The following is an 11947-nucleotide window of genomic DNA, read 5'->3' as shown; positions in this document are numbered from 1 at the left end:
TGCCATCCTTCTGGCTGGAGAGGTACAGTAGCATTGCGGATAGTTTCTGCTCTTCATGCTGTTTATCTGTAGGAACATTGAGTCCAAAACTGTGAACTTCAAACAATACAAAAAGCATAATTTATTATAAGTGCGAGAGGAGGGTCAGTGTTTCAAGACAAGCTCATAGTCAGCATCACAGGGAGGACAAGCTGGCATGCCCATAATTACTAACACATCTCATTTTCAATTCATTCTGAAGACTAAAGGGCCTCGCCTTAGTCTGGTGTATAAACTGCCCCTGACGACATTTAAATAGCTATTTCAGTACATACGCCCCCCCTCCCCCAATAATTGGCATGTCAGGTACACTTGAACATAGTGTCATTTGACTTTTTGTACTGCAGGTTATGTGCAACATGAAGTAATTATGCACACTTGTAATATTTTCTATTTTCATATGAGATTTAAGTGCTTTTTGTACTCACTGACATCTTTTTTTTCTTCCTTGCATGAAATGCAAGTGAGAGGAGGAAAAAAAAATGTTTTTCATAAAGTATATTTGCATTTGGTACTCCAATAGTAAAACCAGTGGGCAAAACATTATGTTTCATAATTTAATTTACAAAACTATGCCAAGTATTTAAAAGCTATTTTTAGAGTAAATCAAAAGAGAACTCATTCATTTTTTTTCTTTTAAGACATGCCTTTATCTTTGTATCTATAAATATGAGCATAATCCATAGTCATATGATTGTGCTACTGTTGTATGATACTGCAGTCTGATTCATAAATAAACTCTTTGCATGAAAATGGTGTTTGTGACAGTTGCTGTTGTCTGTATGTGTGCAACTTTTTTTTTTTTTTTTTTTTTTTTAGAAATGTGCACTTATATCACATATGCGCCAGGACATAAGGAGCAAAGAAAATAAGGGGTGCATATGTATGAAATACAATATATGATAAAGGCTTTTATATTACAAACAAAACCAGTTATGTATATAAAAGCAGAACCAGTTACAGTTACCATTACTCTGATATCATGTTGGTTTTTGGAAAAAAGTTTTTACATTGTTGGCCCCTTTACAGGTTCATCTCTGGAGCTAAATTATACATCTGAAAAGTGATCTGAGAAAATGAAAATTGTTAAATCTGTGTTGGTGATGCTGCCATACAGGCTTTGTATACATTGTTTTAGAGCTTGCACATGAGGCATCTGATCTCAGCTGCTGATACTGTCCCGCAATATGAAAAACGACAGAAAATCAGCATAAGTAACTGGGCTCCTCGAGTGGGTAAGTCATTATTATGGAAATGTTTCATTTTCAAAGAGCTGACTTTTATTCTTTGAGCAATGCTAAGGCAATGGAAAGCAAGCATACGTGTATAAGTGCAAATATGCGAGTGTTTTCACACATGTTCACTTGTGTGCTGGCAATTTCAGCCCAATTACCGTGCCAGACTGTCACACTGAGCTCCACTTGCTGGATCAAAGCGTTGGCAAAGACAATACTTGAGCTGAACCTTGTAAAAACCTCCCAGCATGCTCTCTGGGAGACTTGGAGGGCATCCATCCTCTTCAATTTCCTCTGTGTGCCATCTTTTTTTTCTAAGATGAAAGTGAAAAGTCAGATTACTGCTTCCTCTTATATGATACTTTATTGATCCCAATATAGGTAGGCTGTCTTTTCATTACGCTGTGGGTGTTTTTTGTTCATGGGCACAGCGTACAAAGGCACTGCAGCGTTGTTTCTTAAGCTACATGCAGCTTCTGACAGTCCCAGTTACCATATTTGGAGTGCAAGCTAAATTACAAGGATCAGCTGCGACATTAAAAACACTGACAGATGAAAGTGTTTTGACACCAGGAGGGTGAGCTCCACTATATTAGCCAGTATAATGGTTACTTACACAGTAGCTTTATAGTATTTTTATATACTTTACTCTGGATGTGGCCATAAATAATAAACCAGTAAAAGTTTTTTTTTTTATGTCAGTCCTGTTTCACACTTTAAAGAGTTCCCAGTCTTTAATGGTAAAATGCCATAGTTAGTGTTATTTACAGAAAGCTAATTAAGCTTTAGTTAGCTTTCGCTGGACATTTAAACTGGAATTTTGGACTTTTTTCAGAAAAGGTTTGTCGTGGTCTTACCTTTGTTTCTTACTATGACTCTGAACATTTTCTCTGATGCTCGTTTTTAACTGAAAGTTGTCTCAAAGGTACTTTTCCCAGTCTTGAACTTTCAAAATGGCCGCCTGTAAACTTGATAAGAGCTAGCTCAGGTAAATATATAAAAAAATTACACCTGCACGCCTTCAGTTAAACGAAACTGTTGATTGTTGTACATTAGGGGCTAATACACTGCTACTTAATTAAATTATAAAGTCTGTACTACTAGAATAGTGTTTTCTTATATAGTTATATGATGCTAATTCAGTAGCTAAAATATTTTGACTGCTACTGTGCAGTGCTATCTCTACCTTTATTATTAAGAGCCTAGAAAAACAATATGTCACTAATATATACTCTGGGTTGATCTACTGCTACCTATCATTACTGGTAAGTGGTTAGGTTCAGTATAATATATAGTCTGCTTAACATTTTAATTAAGCACCCCCCCCCCCACACACACACACACACATACACATCTAGCTTCTGTGTCTTGTATGGATTGACAGCATGTGGAAAAGGAGTTCCCAAGTTTATCGAGTAGTGATGGGATTTCCGGCTCTTTTTAGAGATCCGGCTCTTTCGGTTCGGCTCACTAAAAAGAGCCGGCTCTTTCGGCTCCGAACCGGCTCTTCAGGTTGTTTTGTTGCTTTAATTAATTTATTATTAACAATAATATAAAATTATGCACAAAAGGAATTACTAACGTAAAACAAAGTGGGTTTATTTATATATGTTTATAATAAATATATGCGGTGGCCCCTAGAGACAAAGCACTACAAACTCCAAAACACATTTCTAGCATGAACTGAACTTCCAAAGCAGAGCTACTAGATCACTTAAATTACACAATTGAAAGCATGTGTGTATTGTTTGTGTATTTATACACAGGCACTCATATATATTCAAATAATTTAAAACAAATGTTCATTTACCTGTTATTACCACACACCAAATCCGGTCGTTGGTACTTGCTGGCTTGTGTAGCCACTAGGTAACAAAAGCTCAACACTATCCTGGAGCACTTCTGTTGTCTTTTGTACGTGTTTTGAATTTTTACGTGCTTTTGAGTTTTTACGTGATTTGGAGTTTTTACGTGCTTCGGAGTTTTTACGTGTTTTTACGTGCTTCGGAGTTTGTACGTGATTTGAAGTTTGTATGTGCTTTGTCTGTAGGGGCCACCGTAAATATACTTTTATTTATTCGCTCCACATAAAATGTAATAAATAAATCATATAATACAAAAACCAACTATTCACATTTCAACTTTTAACTATTTAAATTTTCAGCTTTTTCCTTTTAAACAAATTTAAAATGAAACAACACAAAACACAGCAAACCACAACACAATTAAATATAAATTAAAATATGAAAACAAAAAGAAGATGCATATTCTCTGTCATATGGGCCTGCATGAATAAACTTTCTACATCCTTTATCATCTGCAACCGAAAATAGTTGTGGATGATTACTTTACCTTTCTAATGTGACGTTGTTGTCCCTGGCTCTCTTTCTCTCTCTCTCCCTCCCGCTCTGTTCCTGTGCTACTGAGTAACTACCGCCCCTCCCCCCTCTGCCCAGCGTAAAGCACAAGGCTCGCGTGCGGAGTGAAGCGAAAAAAAGTGCGAGAGAGAGAGAGAGAGAAAAAACCCACGTGACGGCTCGCGATAAGGAGCCGGCTCCCGTCGTTCACTTCAAAGACCCGGCTCTAAGAGCCATTTCGTTCGCGAACGACCCATCACTATTATCGAGGCATCTTGCAGGATAATGTGGTTGGCTGTGTGCCAGCTAAAGCTCAGTATAAGCTAGAAGAAACCGCAGGACAATGAACCTGAATATTAAAGCAAATCTAATTCAGAATGGCTTCAAATAAAGAATAATCTGTCTTTTGAAGCGTCCAAAACCTGCATTTACACTGAATACAGCTGAGATGAAGAATATCTGCAAAGAAGGATGATCTGAAACTTCACCTGAATACTGTTCACGTTGGATTCAAAGCTACCAGTTGAGATTACTGCTGTCCAGTCAGGTGATGTACAAACTGTTGGTAAATTCTGGGGATTTGTAATGGTTGTGATTAGAATTATTTTTGTCTGTAACTCTCACTTAATCACCAAATAATGCAAACAGCAAGGTTACTCCAAAATTGTCATACACTTCCCCATTGTATCAAGGAAAGCATCACTTCCTTTTTGTCTTTTTGTGTACTTGGGATTCTTTGAATGAAACAGTCTGCCTTTGTTCTGCAGACCTCCCTGCCATCCATCTCCAGCTGTCCCTCCATCACAGCTGCCTCAGCCTCTGAGTCAGTCCAGTTCTCAGTAAGTTGCCTACATATCTGTCATTACTGTACACCTGTCAAGCCTGCTTGCCTGTGCTGGATGTGGAATAAGTAAGTCCATTAATGCCACAGTGACAGTTGCCCTCATTTTCTGCCACCCTTCAGCCTGCCCACATAAACTTGTATTCCTGACTGTAAACAGGATTTTTCTGCATGCAAAAACCTTCCCATGAACACAATTGTAATAAAATTATTTCCTAACCAGTTTTTTTTTTTAAATTTTAGGGTCATTTTCTCAACTGGAAAATATGTTTTGGTTTACCAAGGCCACAAAATAACAGACAAATGGATAGATTTCTGCTAGGTAAGTTGTCATTGCCTTTATTGAATGCACATTAATCCTACTTGTGTGTGTATTTAACCCCAAAGATGCATTTTATATAGGAAAAAATGAGAGTAAAAGTCATGAATGTGTAGATATACCCAAAACAGATATGTAAGGCAGCAACATTGTTGACTGAAATTACTGCAGTATATTGATTACGCATCTGACTGTTACTCATAGATAAAACTACATAAATGTACACGGTCTGTAATATCAAGACAAAAAAAATGAAAGGTAAGAACAGAAAAATAAAATTTTTCCAATGTGTTGTAGGGAGATAAATTATGAACATAACTACATAAAGTGATTTCTTTATATTTTTTGTTCTGTAAAATGTTTGAATTGGTGACCCATCCTGCAGTTACAATGCAAAACCACAAGATGGAGACAAACAGCAATTAAACACAAAACCGACTGTAACAAGGAGCAAAACCCTAAATTGACCTGCTTCTCTTTCACCACAGTACCCAAAGACACATATTGGTAGCCACAACTTAATCACCTGGATGTGCTGATCTTTTTTTATATAGAAAATACAGCGTTAGAACTTATTTAATACAGTTTAATGTCCCTGCTGTTATCAATCATCTTAAAAAGCCCATAATTGCTTTACTGCGTTTGCGTTTGTATTTTACTGTTTGATTCACTTTGTTTAAAACATGGCAAGGAGTCCTTGTAGTAGCAGATGAAGTTAAAGTAGTGATATGCATTTGTTTTTTTGTCTGTTTTGGACATGAAAACTGCAACTTTTTATACTGTGTCATACATGTGAGCTTTTGTAAACAGTCGGCTCAAGAGTTCCTGTTTTGAGCATCTCACAGCTGTCCTGTGTAAGCAGTTTGACATGGATCATGTTAGTAATCTGTCAAATTTATGCGAAAATTCTGCACAATGAGGCTGCATATGTAGTGACAGTTGTGCCCCTCAAACTCCAGAGATGAATTAAAATGTCCTAACATGAAATGCAGCATCATCCCAGCGTTTGATGCAATCCTAGTTTCTTTGAACAAACTGGTCAGGTGGGTGGCTGAAATGAATGCAAGTGAAACAGTGCGCTGTGTATGACCCTGGTGTCATAGAGCAGGCGTTCCTGCGCAGCCTGGATCACGCTGTGCTGCTGGATCACGCTGTGCTGCTGGATTGTAGTTGTAACAGCTGATTCGATCCTCCTGCTCTGGGAGCCCGACGCTGCCTGGCTATTTATGGCAGATGCCCCTCAATTGAGGCCGCTCTCTTCAGCCCATACATGGTAGCTGTGGGATAAGGTTACTGCAACAATTTTGGCCCGCACTCCCTAAACTCTTTGGAAGTAGCGCGGTGTCGCCTCTGACCCTCAGTTTAAACTCTATTAGACCGGCGATACAAACCTGATTTGCAGAATGGACATTTCAGGAACCACCTATCTTCACTTTTGGAATAGTTTGAAGAATCACTAACTATAGGAGTATCCAGACACCTAGCCTGTGTACCTTTTCTCAGCTTCACCCCTCTTTTCCCCTCAGTTCTTTTCCCTCTGTCCTTCACCCATCTCCTGCATACCCCACTCCCTCTCTTTCTTCTTTCTCCCTCTCCCTTCTTCCCTTTCTTTGCTTGGCTGTTCCAGGACTGATTTATTTATCCCAGAACCGCAGAGCTAGAGGGAAAGCACCGGGATATATTTGTCAGCTGCTGAGGTTGGACCTGCTTCACGGCAGATGACTTAGGCTCTCTGTTTGGGTTTACCTGCTCACACCTGCACCTCCTGCCTCCTCAGCATCATTGTGTGGCGGTTTGATATCTCTCCTTCCAGGATAGATGGACTTCACCTGTGAACCACTTTTCTCGATTCCTTTTTATTGGAGCTAACGTGAGTTGCAAGTATGATTTTATCTCTGCTGGTTTAATCTTATGTCTGCTATCCTAAATTATAAGTCAGCACATCACATATCAACAGATTACATGATTGCAAATTCCTTTATTTTTATGAAATGTCAGTCATTTAGCATAAACATATAGAGGGCAACAATGCTTAAAGATACCGGTAACTTTCTGCTTGTTTGATTAAGTAAACTTGGCATTGTGTGCAATCACCAAATGATGCGCGGTCAAATTAGATGTCATTTTTAAAATGCTGAACAGATATTTGTAGGTGAAATGCTTTGTAACAAGACCTCTTTAGCTCAATGACCATCTGTATAATGTTTCTAAGACTTTGGTTTGATTATATTTTTAGAGGAATCTTTATTTATAGTTTCGGAGTGGTACAAAACACTCATAGATGACTGTAACTCCTGTAGGTGGTTGTGTTTGCAGGTTCACTGACTTTAACAACAGTCCTATAGTTTAAATGTTCTCTTTATGATTGGAAGACGTCCTTCATTTTCCCTCCTTTTCTGTCATATGCCCACGAATGGAGGCAAACTTTACCTCCAAAACACAAAACTGAACAGTCTTCAGATGGTGTCTAGCTTACATTTTCTTCATAGCCGAGTCTGCTTCTTGTTAGTTTTGCACTTATGTCTCAAGTAACCACATGGGTATTAGCATTCCAAGCTCCAGATTATAGCTGTATGGTGGTATGCAAGTGCAGCTGATCTGATGGGTATGTGCTGGGCCAGTATGTTGTTCCGGCATCGGCCGGCATCATTTCTCCATAGTTTTGTTTTTATAGCATGTGTGCTTCTGTGAGGGGTGGTGTGGTGGTGGGAACATGTGATGCCATACGCCAGTTGCTTGGTGCTCTGCACCTGCTGCACTCATCAAAGTGAACAGACAGGTTTACTGGCCGGCCCCAGGCTTGACCCTGTGCCACTGGACTCTGTTCATCCACAAATGAGAATTGAGATTGGCTCAAACCTCCAAGTGTTACGAGCTTATGTGTAGGCATTTACCCAGTTAGCAATACACGCATACATACATACTTTGTTCTGTTTTATTGGATACGTGTTTGAGCTACTTTGAAGAACAGCAAGGGTTTATTGTGTGTTTCATCTCTAGAAAACAAATATTCAAATTAGAAGATTGATTTGTTTCATTCAAGGAAGCAAAAATTTCATGTTTATAAAAAAATATTATTTTTTTGAACACAGAGTCAAAATAACACACCAGATAAATATTTGTTAACATGCAGATATTATCCGACATATATCTGCCGATACACTTGCTCTCTGATGTATCCATCGGTGCGTGAATGGTAGATAGAAAGCAATTCTGCATAAAAAGGGCTCGTGTGATTGGGTAAATGAGACATGCTGTATAAAGCGCTGTGAGTGCTCTGGGAGAGTAGGGAAGTGCTATATAAGAATTGCAGGTTGACTGACTTTAACAACAGATTTCCATCCTTTTAAGCATAACTTCTCATAACTTTATCAAAGGGAAAGGATTTCTCTGGTGTGCAATATTCTTAGCTGTAGTCTAGGCTAGTTAGAGCCATTTCTACTTCTTTAAAATCCTTTCATCACTCTTCTGCAGCCTGAATGAGAAACTTTCCTGACCCCTGTCTCCTCAGCTCAGCATGATTTGTGATTGTGCTGTCTGCTGTCCGCACTGTGTTAGGCAGCTATCCACAGGGTTTTCTGGGTCTTCTCTAATAGTATGATTAATGTTTAGGTTAAGGGTGATAGAAATCTCTGAAGTTGGCCAATGCATGCAAATTAATAAATGAGTTCTTTAACACAAGATCTCTGTAGATACTCAAGTGCCATGGATAATCTATGACCGATTTTTAGCATGTGGTTATGAGTGAAAAGGGAATTATTGTGCTCCTTTTCAGCTCTGTATTTTTATTCTTGGCCCCTTCTAAAGTAGTTTTGTGTGATTCACAGTTATAAATAATCCTAATTTTATCTCTTATTCGACCCCAGTGCAGTCTCTTGTTTCTTCAACACTCTGAAACAAGCCCTTTCAGCTCCTCTCCCCCTCCATTTAAGCTAACTTTCTTCTGATTGGCTGTAGTTTGTAAACATAACGTTTGTACACCATAGAGCTGGGGACTTCAGTGCCAGAACTGTGTGCCTAAGGTGTCCATATTAAGGAAATCCTCTCTTACTGATATCGTGTTTCTTGCTTCATAATGTTTTACAACTCATAACCGAGGGTTTGTCGCCTTTGTTTTGGTCATTTTATTGTCTGCAATCACGTTGTTTATAGTCAGTCTGAATCTCCAGTAGTGTAACATGGGCTTTAATAAGAGCAGTGGCTAATCACGGAGTCTGTCTCAGCTCAGTTGTCTGGTCTTTATCCAGCAAACAGTAGAGAAGCTGCCGAAATGGATCTGCATTAATGCAAAGTACAAAAGTAACTATGCACTGTATCCAATTGAACTGATGTTTCTCCTTTGTTTGCTCATGAGTTGCCTTAAGCTACCTCGTAATGTTGTATAATGTGAAGACAACGGACAATGTACCCCTAAAGAAAGGATAGCCAAATCATTAAGTAATCATTTCTCGCGTGAAATCGTCCTCCCCCTCCTCTGTTACTGTTTCTCTCTCGGTCTCCATCTCTGTTTTGTTTTCCTCCCTCTCTACTGCTCTGAGAGTTGATGAACTCTAGTGTCTCTCCTCTGCATCGACCTCTGTGCTCATCAATATCCATATAAGAGCAGAGCGGGCAGATTTCTGTGTTGAGCGTCAGGCAGAGCTGGTGCAACTCAGCAGAGAGGAACACAGATCTGAATCTAAAGAGGGAATGCCAGAGTAAATGTTTAAGGAAGGAGGAAGCATGAAAGTTCCAGCAGTGCTCGCTCTGCTTCTCATTTGACCTGTGTGTGCATCTTGTACGTGTGTGTACATGTGTCTACATAAGCACATGTATCTCTATGTGATTTAGTGCACAATAGCTAATCAAAAAGGAAGAAATTCTCCTAATAAAGGCAGGCCAACTTTGCACTTCCAGCTGTGCAAAGTAGCATGTAGATATAATCAACATTTTTCTGCAATGAAATAAAAGCTTTTTGCTGTTCTACAGTAAGCACCAGATGTGCTCTTTTTTTACTACTCTGGGAAAAGTTCTGGGAAAAGAAAATGACAGAATTAATTTATTCATGTGGACTAAAACAAGATGTGAGTAGTTAGCGGGAGCAGAGATTCATATGCTGTACAGAGTATTAGAGAACAACAAAACACAAAAAAAAATATTTCTACTCCTCTGGGTGCCAAGACTTGTAGATGGCTTCAGTTTGTGATCCATCCTCCTCCGCCTAAACCCTAAACCTGAAAAACAATGCTGAGCAAAGTAACCCATCTGCAGTGTGACATCACAACGACGTTATGGAGAAACATAGAGGAAAAAAAGAGAGCGTCTTAACGTTTAAATTTAAATGTCTGGTTTAGAAAAGAGTCACACAGAGACACACAGGGACCAAGCTGTGCTTGTGGCCACAAGAGGAGGCTGACTGCTGTTTCTATATAATTATCTTTTAAATCCAGATTAAAAATAAAATCTTGTGAATAAAAAGTACAGATTTATGAACCATCCATTTTTTTCTCAGGTATTGTTCTTGGGTCACGGGGAAGTTGTAGCCCATTCCAGCTCATATTTGACTAGATGCACCCTGGACATGAAGATAATTTAGTACCAACCATTAACCTAACATATATACTGGTGGACTGTGAGGCAGAGCCAGAGGATTTAATTTAAAAAGAATCAAGTTTGTAACCCTGGATCAGTTTTAGCTGCTGGTTGCTGATAGTTGTTTGTTGTTCATCACTTTTTGGGTAAATTAACTACAGGTTCAATCAAAGCAAAGCAAGAGACGGTAAACAAGAGAGGTAAGGAAGAGGAGTGGACAGAGACAAGTGTCTCATTCCTCAGAGACGAGTGTCAAGGATGAAAGGATAGCAGCAATGGCGAAAGGGAAAGTTTCAATAATGATAGTGAGACCTGCTACGATGTCCGGTTTGGAGACGGAGGCACAGGCAATATTGGAGCTTGAGAAGGAGAAGAAGGTGGCACAGCTGAAGATAGTAAGAGGGACCAGGAGGGTCAGGGATAGAAATGAGTATGTCAGAGGGACAGCTCAGGTTCAGTAGTTTGGAGACAAAGTTAGAGAGTAAAGGTTGAGATGGTTTAGACATTGGCAGAGGAGGAATAGTGGAAACACTAGACAAAAGATGCTGAAGACGGAGCTGCCCGACAGGAGGAAAAGACCAGATTCATGGTTGCAGTGAAGGATGACATGTAGAAGAGGATGCTAAGGGTCGGGTGAGATTGAGGCAGATGATCCACTATGACGGCAACAAAATATATAGAGTGTAAAGGAAATCTGGGGAATAATTCCTCTGTTTAGTTAATCAGTGTGTATAATGATTTTTTATTGTGTCATTATGGTTCATATTTGGAATCATTTAATCATTTTTTTCTTTATAATGTTGACACATAGCAGTTTAAACTCACCAAATGACTTCATGGAAATTATTTTTCTTTAACTCACTAAAGTGGCTGCAGATTGTAGTGCAGCAGGAATGGTATGCACGGGAATTAAGTGCTTGTTTTTGTGAGTTGAAATATTGTCTTTAACTCGGAATGCAAAAGCACAACATTGTACTCGACACAAGCCCCCCATAAGTATCATCACAGAAAGTTTTAAGCCCAGTAAAGCTAAGGTTGTCAAAACAGATTCAAGCAAAGTATCATATGGTGTTGCTGTCTGTAGGAATACCTCCAAACTTAGCTAAAACTCTTTATGTCCAGCTTGGGCTTCTCAGGTCAAGCGTGATTAGCAGAGAGATGCTTTGATGCTGAGTCATGCAGGGATTTGTTAAGTGGTGTTTACATGATGTTCTGGGTGTTGAGTTTTATTGAAGGTTGCATGACAGCGTTTGTACATCCTGTGCTGAAAAGTGATGAAATTGTAGAGCAAAGTTTCACATTGTGTCTTCCACCTAACAGACCGTGAGACCACCAAGTGGTCTGAATGTGCACATCCATCCCTTTAATGTCGCTGACGGCCTGTTAACATCAGAGTTTTGTTGCTATGACTTATTTACAGATAATGTTTTGGCAGGATATCCCAATTTCAAAAGTGAAGTATCTTTTTTTTTTTCATTTAAAATTTAGATTTACTGATATTGTGCATTAAGAAAGCTCATTTATTGTACAAATGCACTAAAAATTGTACGAAAATTGCGTAAGTGAAATATTTACAGCTGACTTT

Source organism: Neolamprologus multifasciatus, chromosome 18 (assembly GCF_963576455.1).
Source record: "Neolamprologus multifasciatus chromosome 18, fNeoMul1.2, whole genome shotgun sequence".
NCBI lineage: Eukaryota > Metazoa > Chordata > Actinopteri > Cichliformes > Cichlidae > Neolamprologus > Neolamprologus multifasciatus.
Note: the sequence above shows the minus strand (reverse complement) of the source record.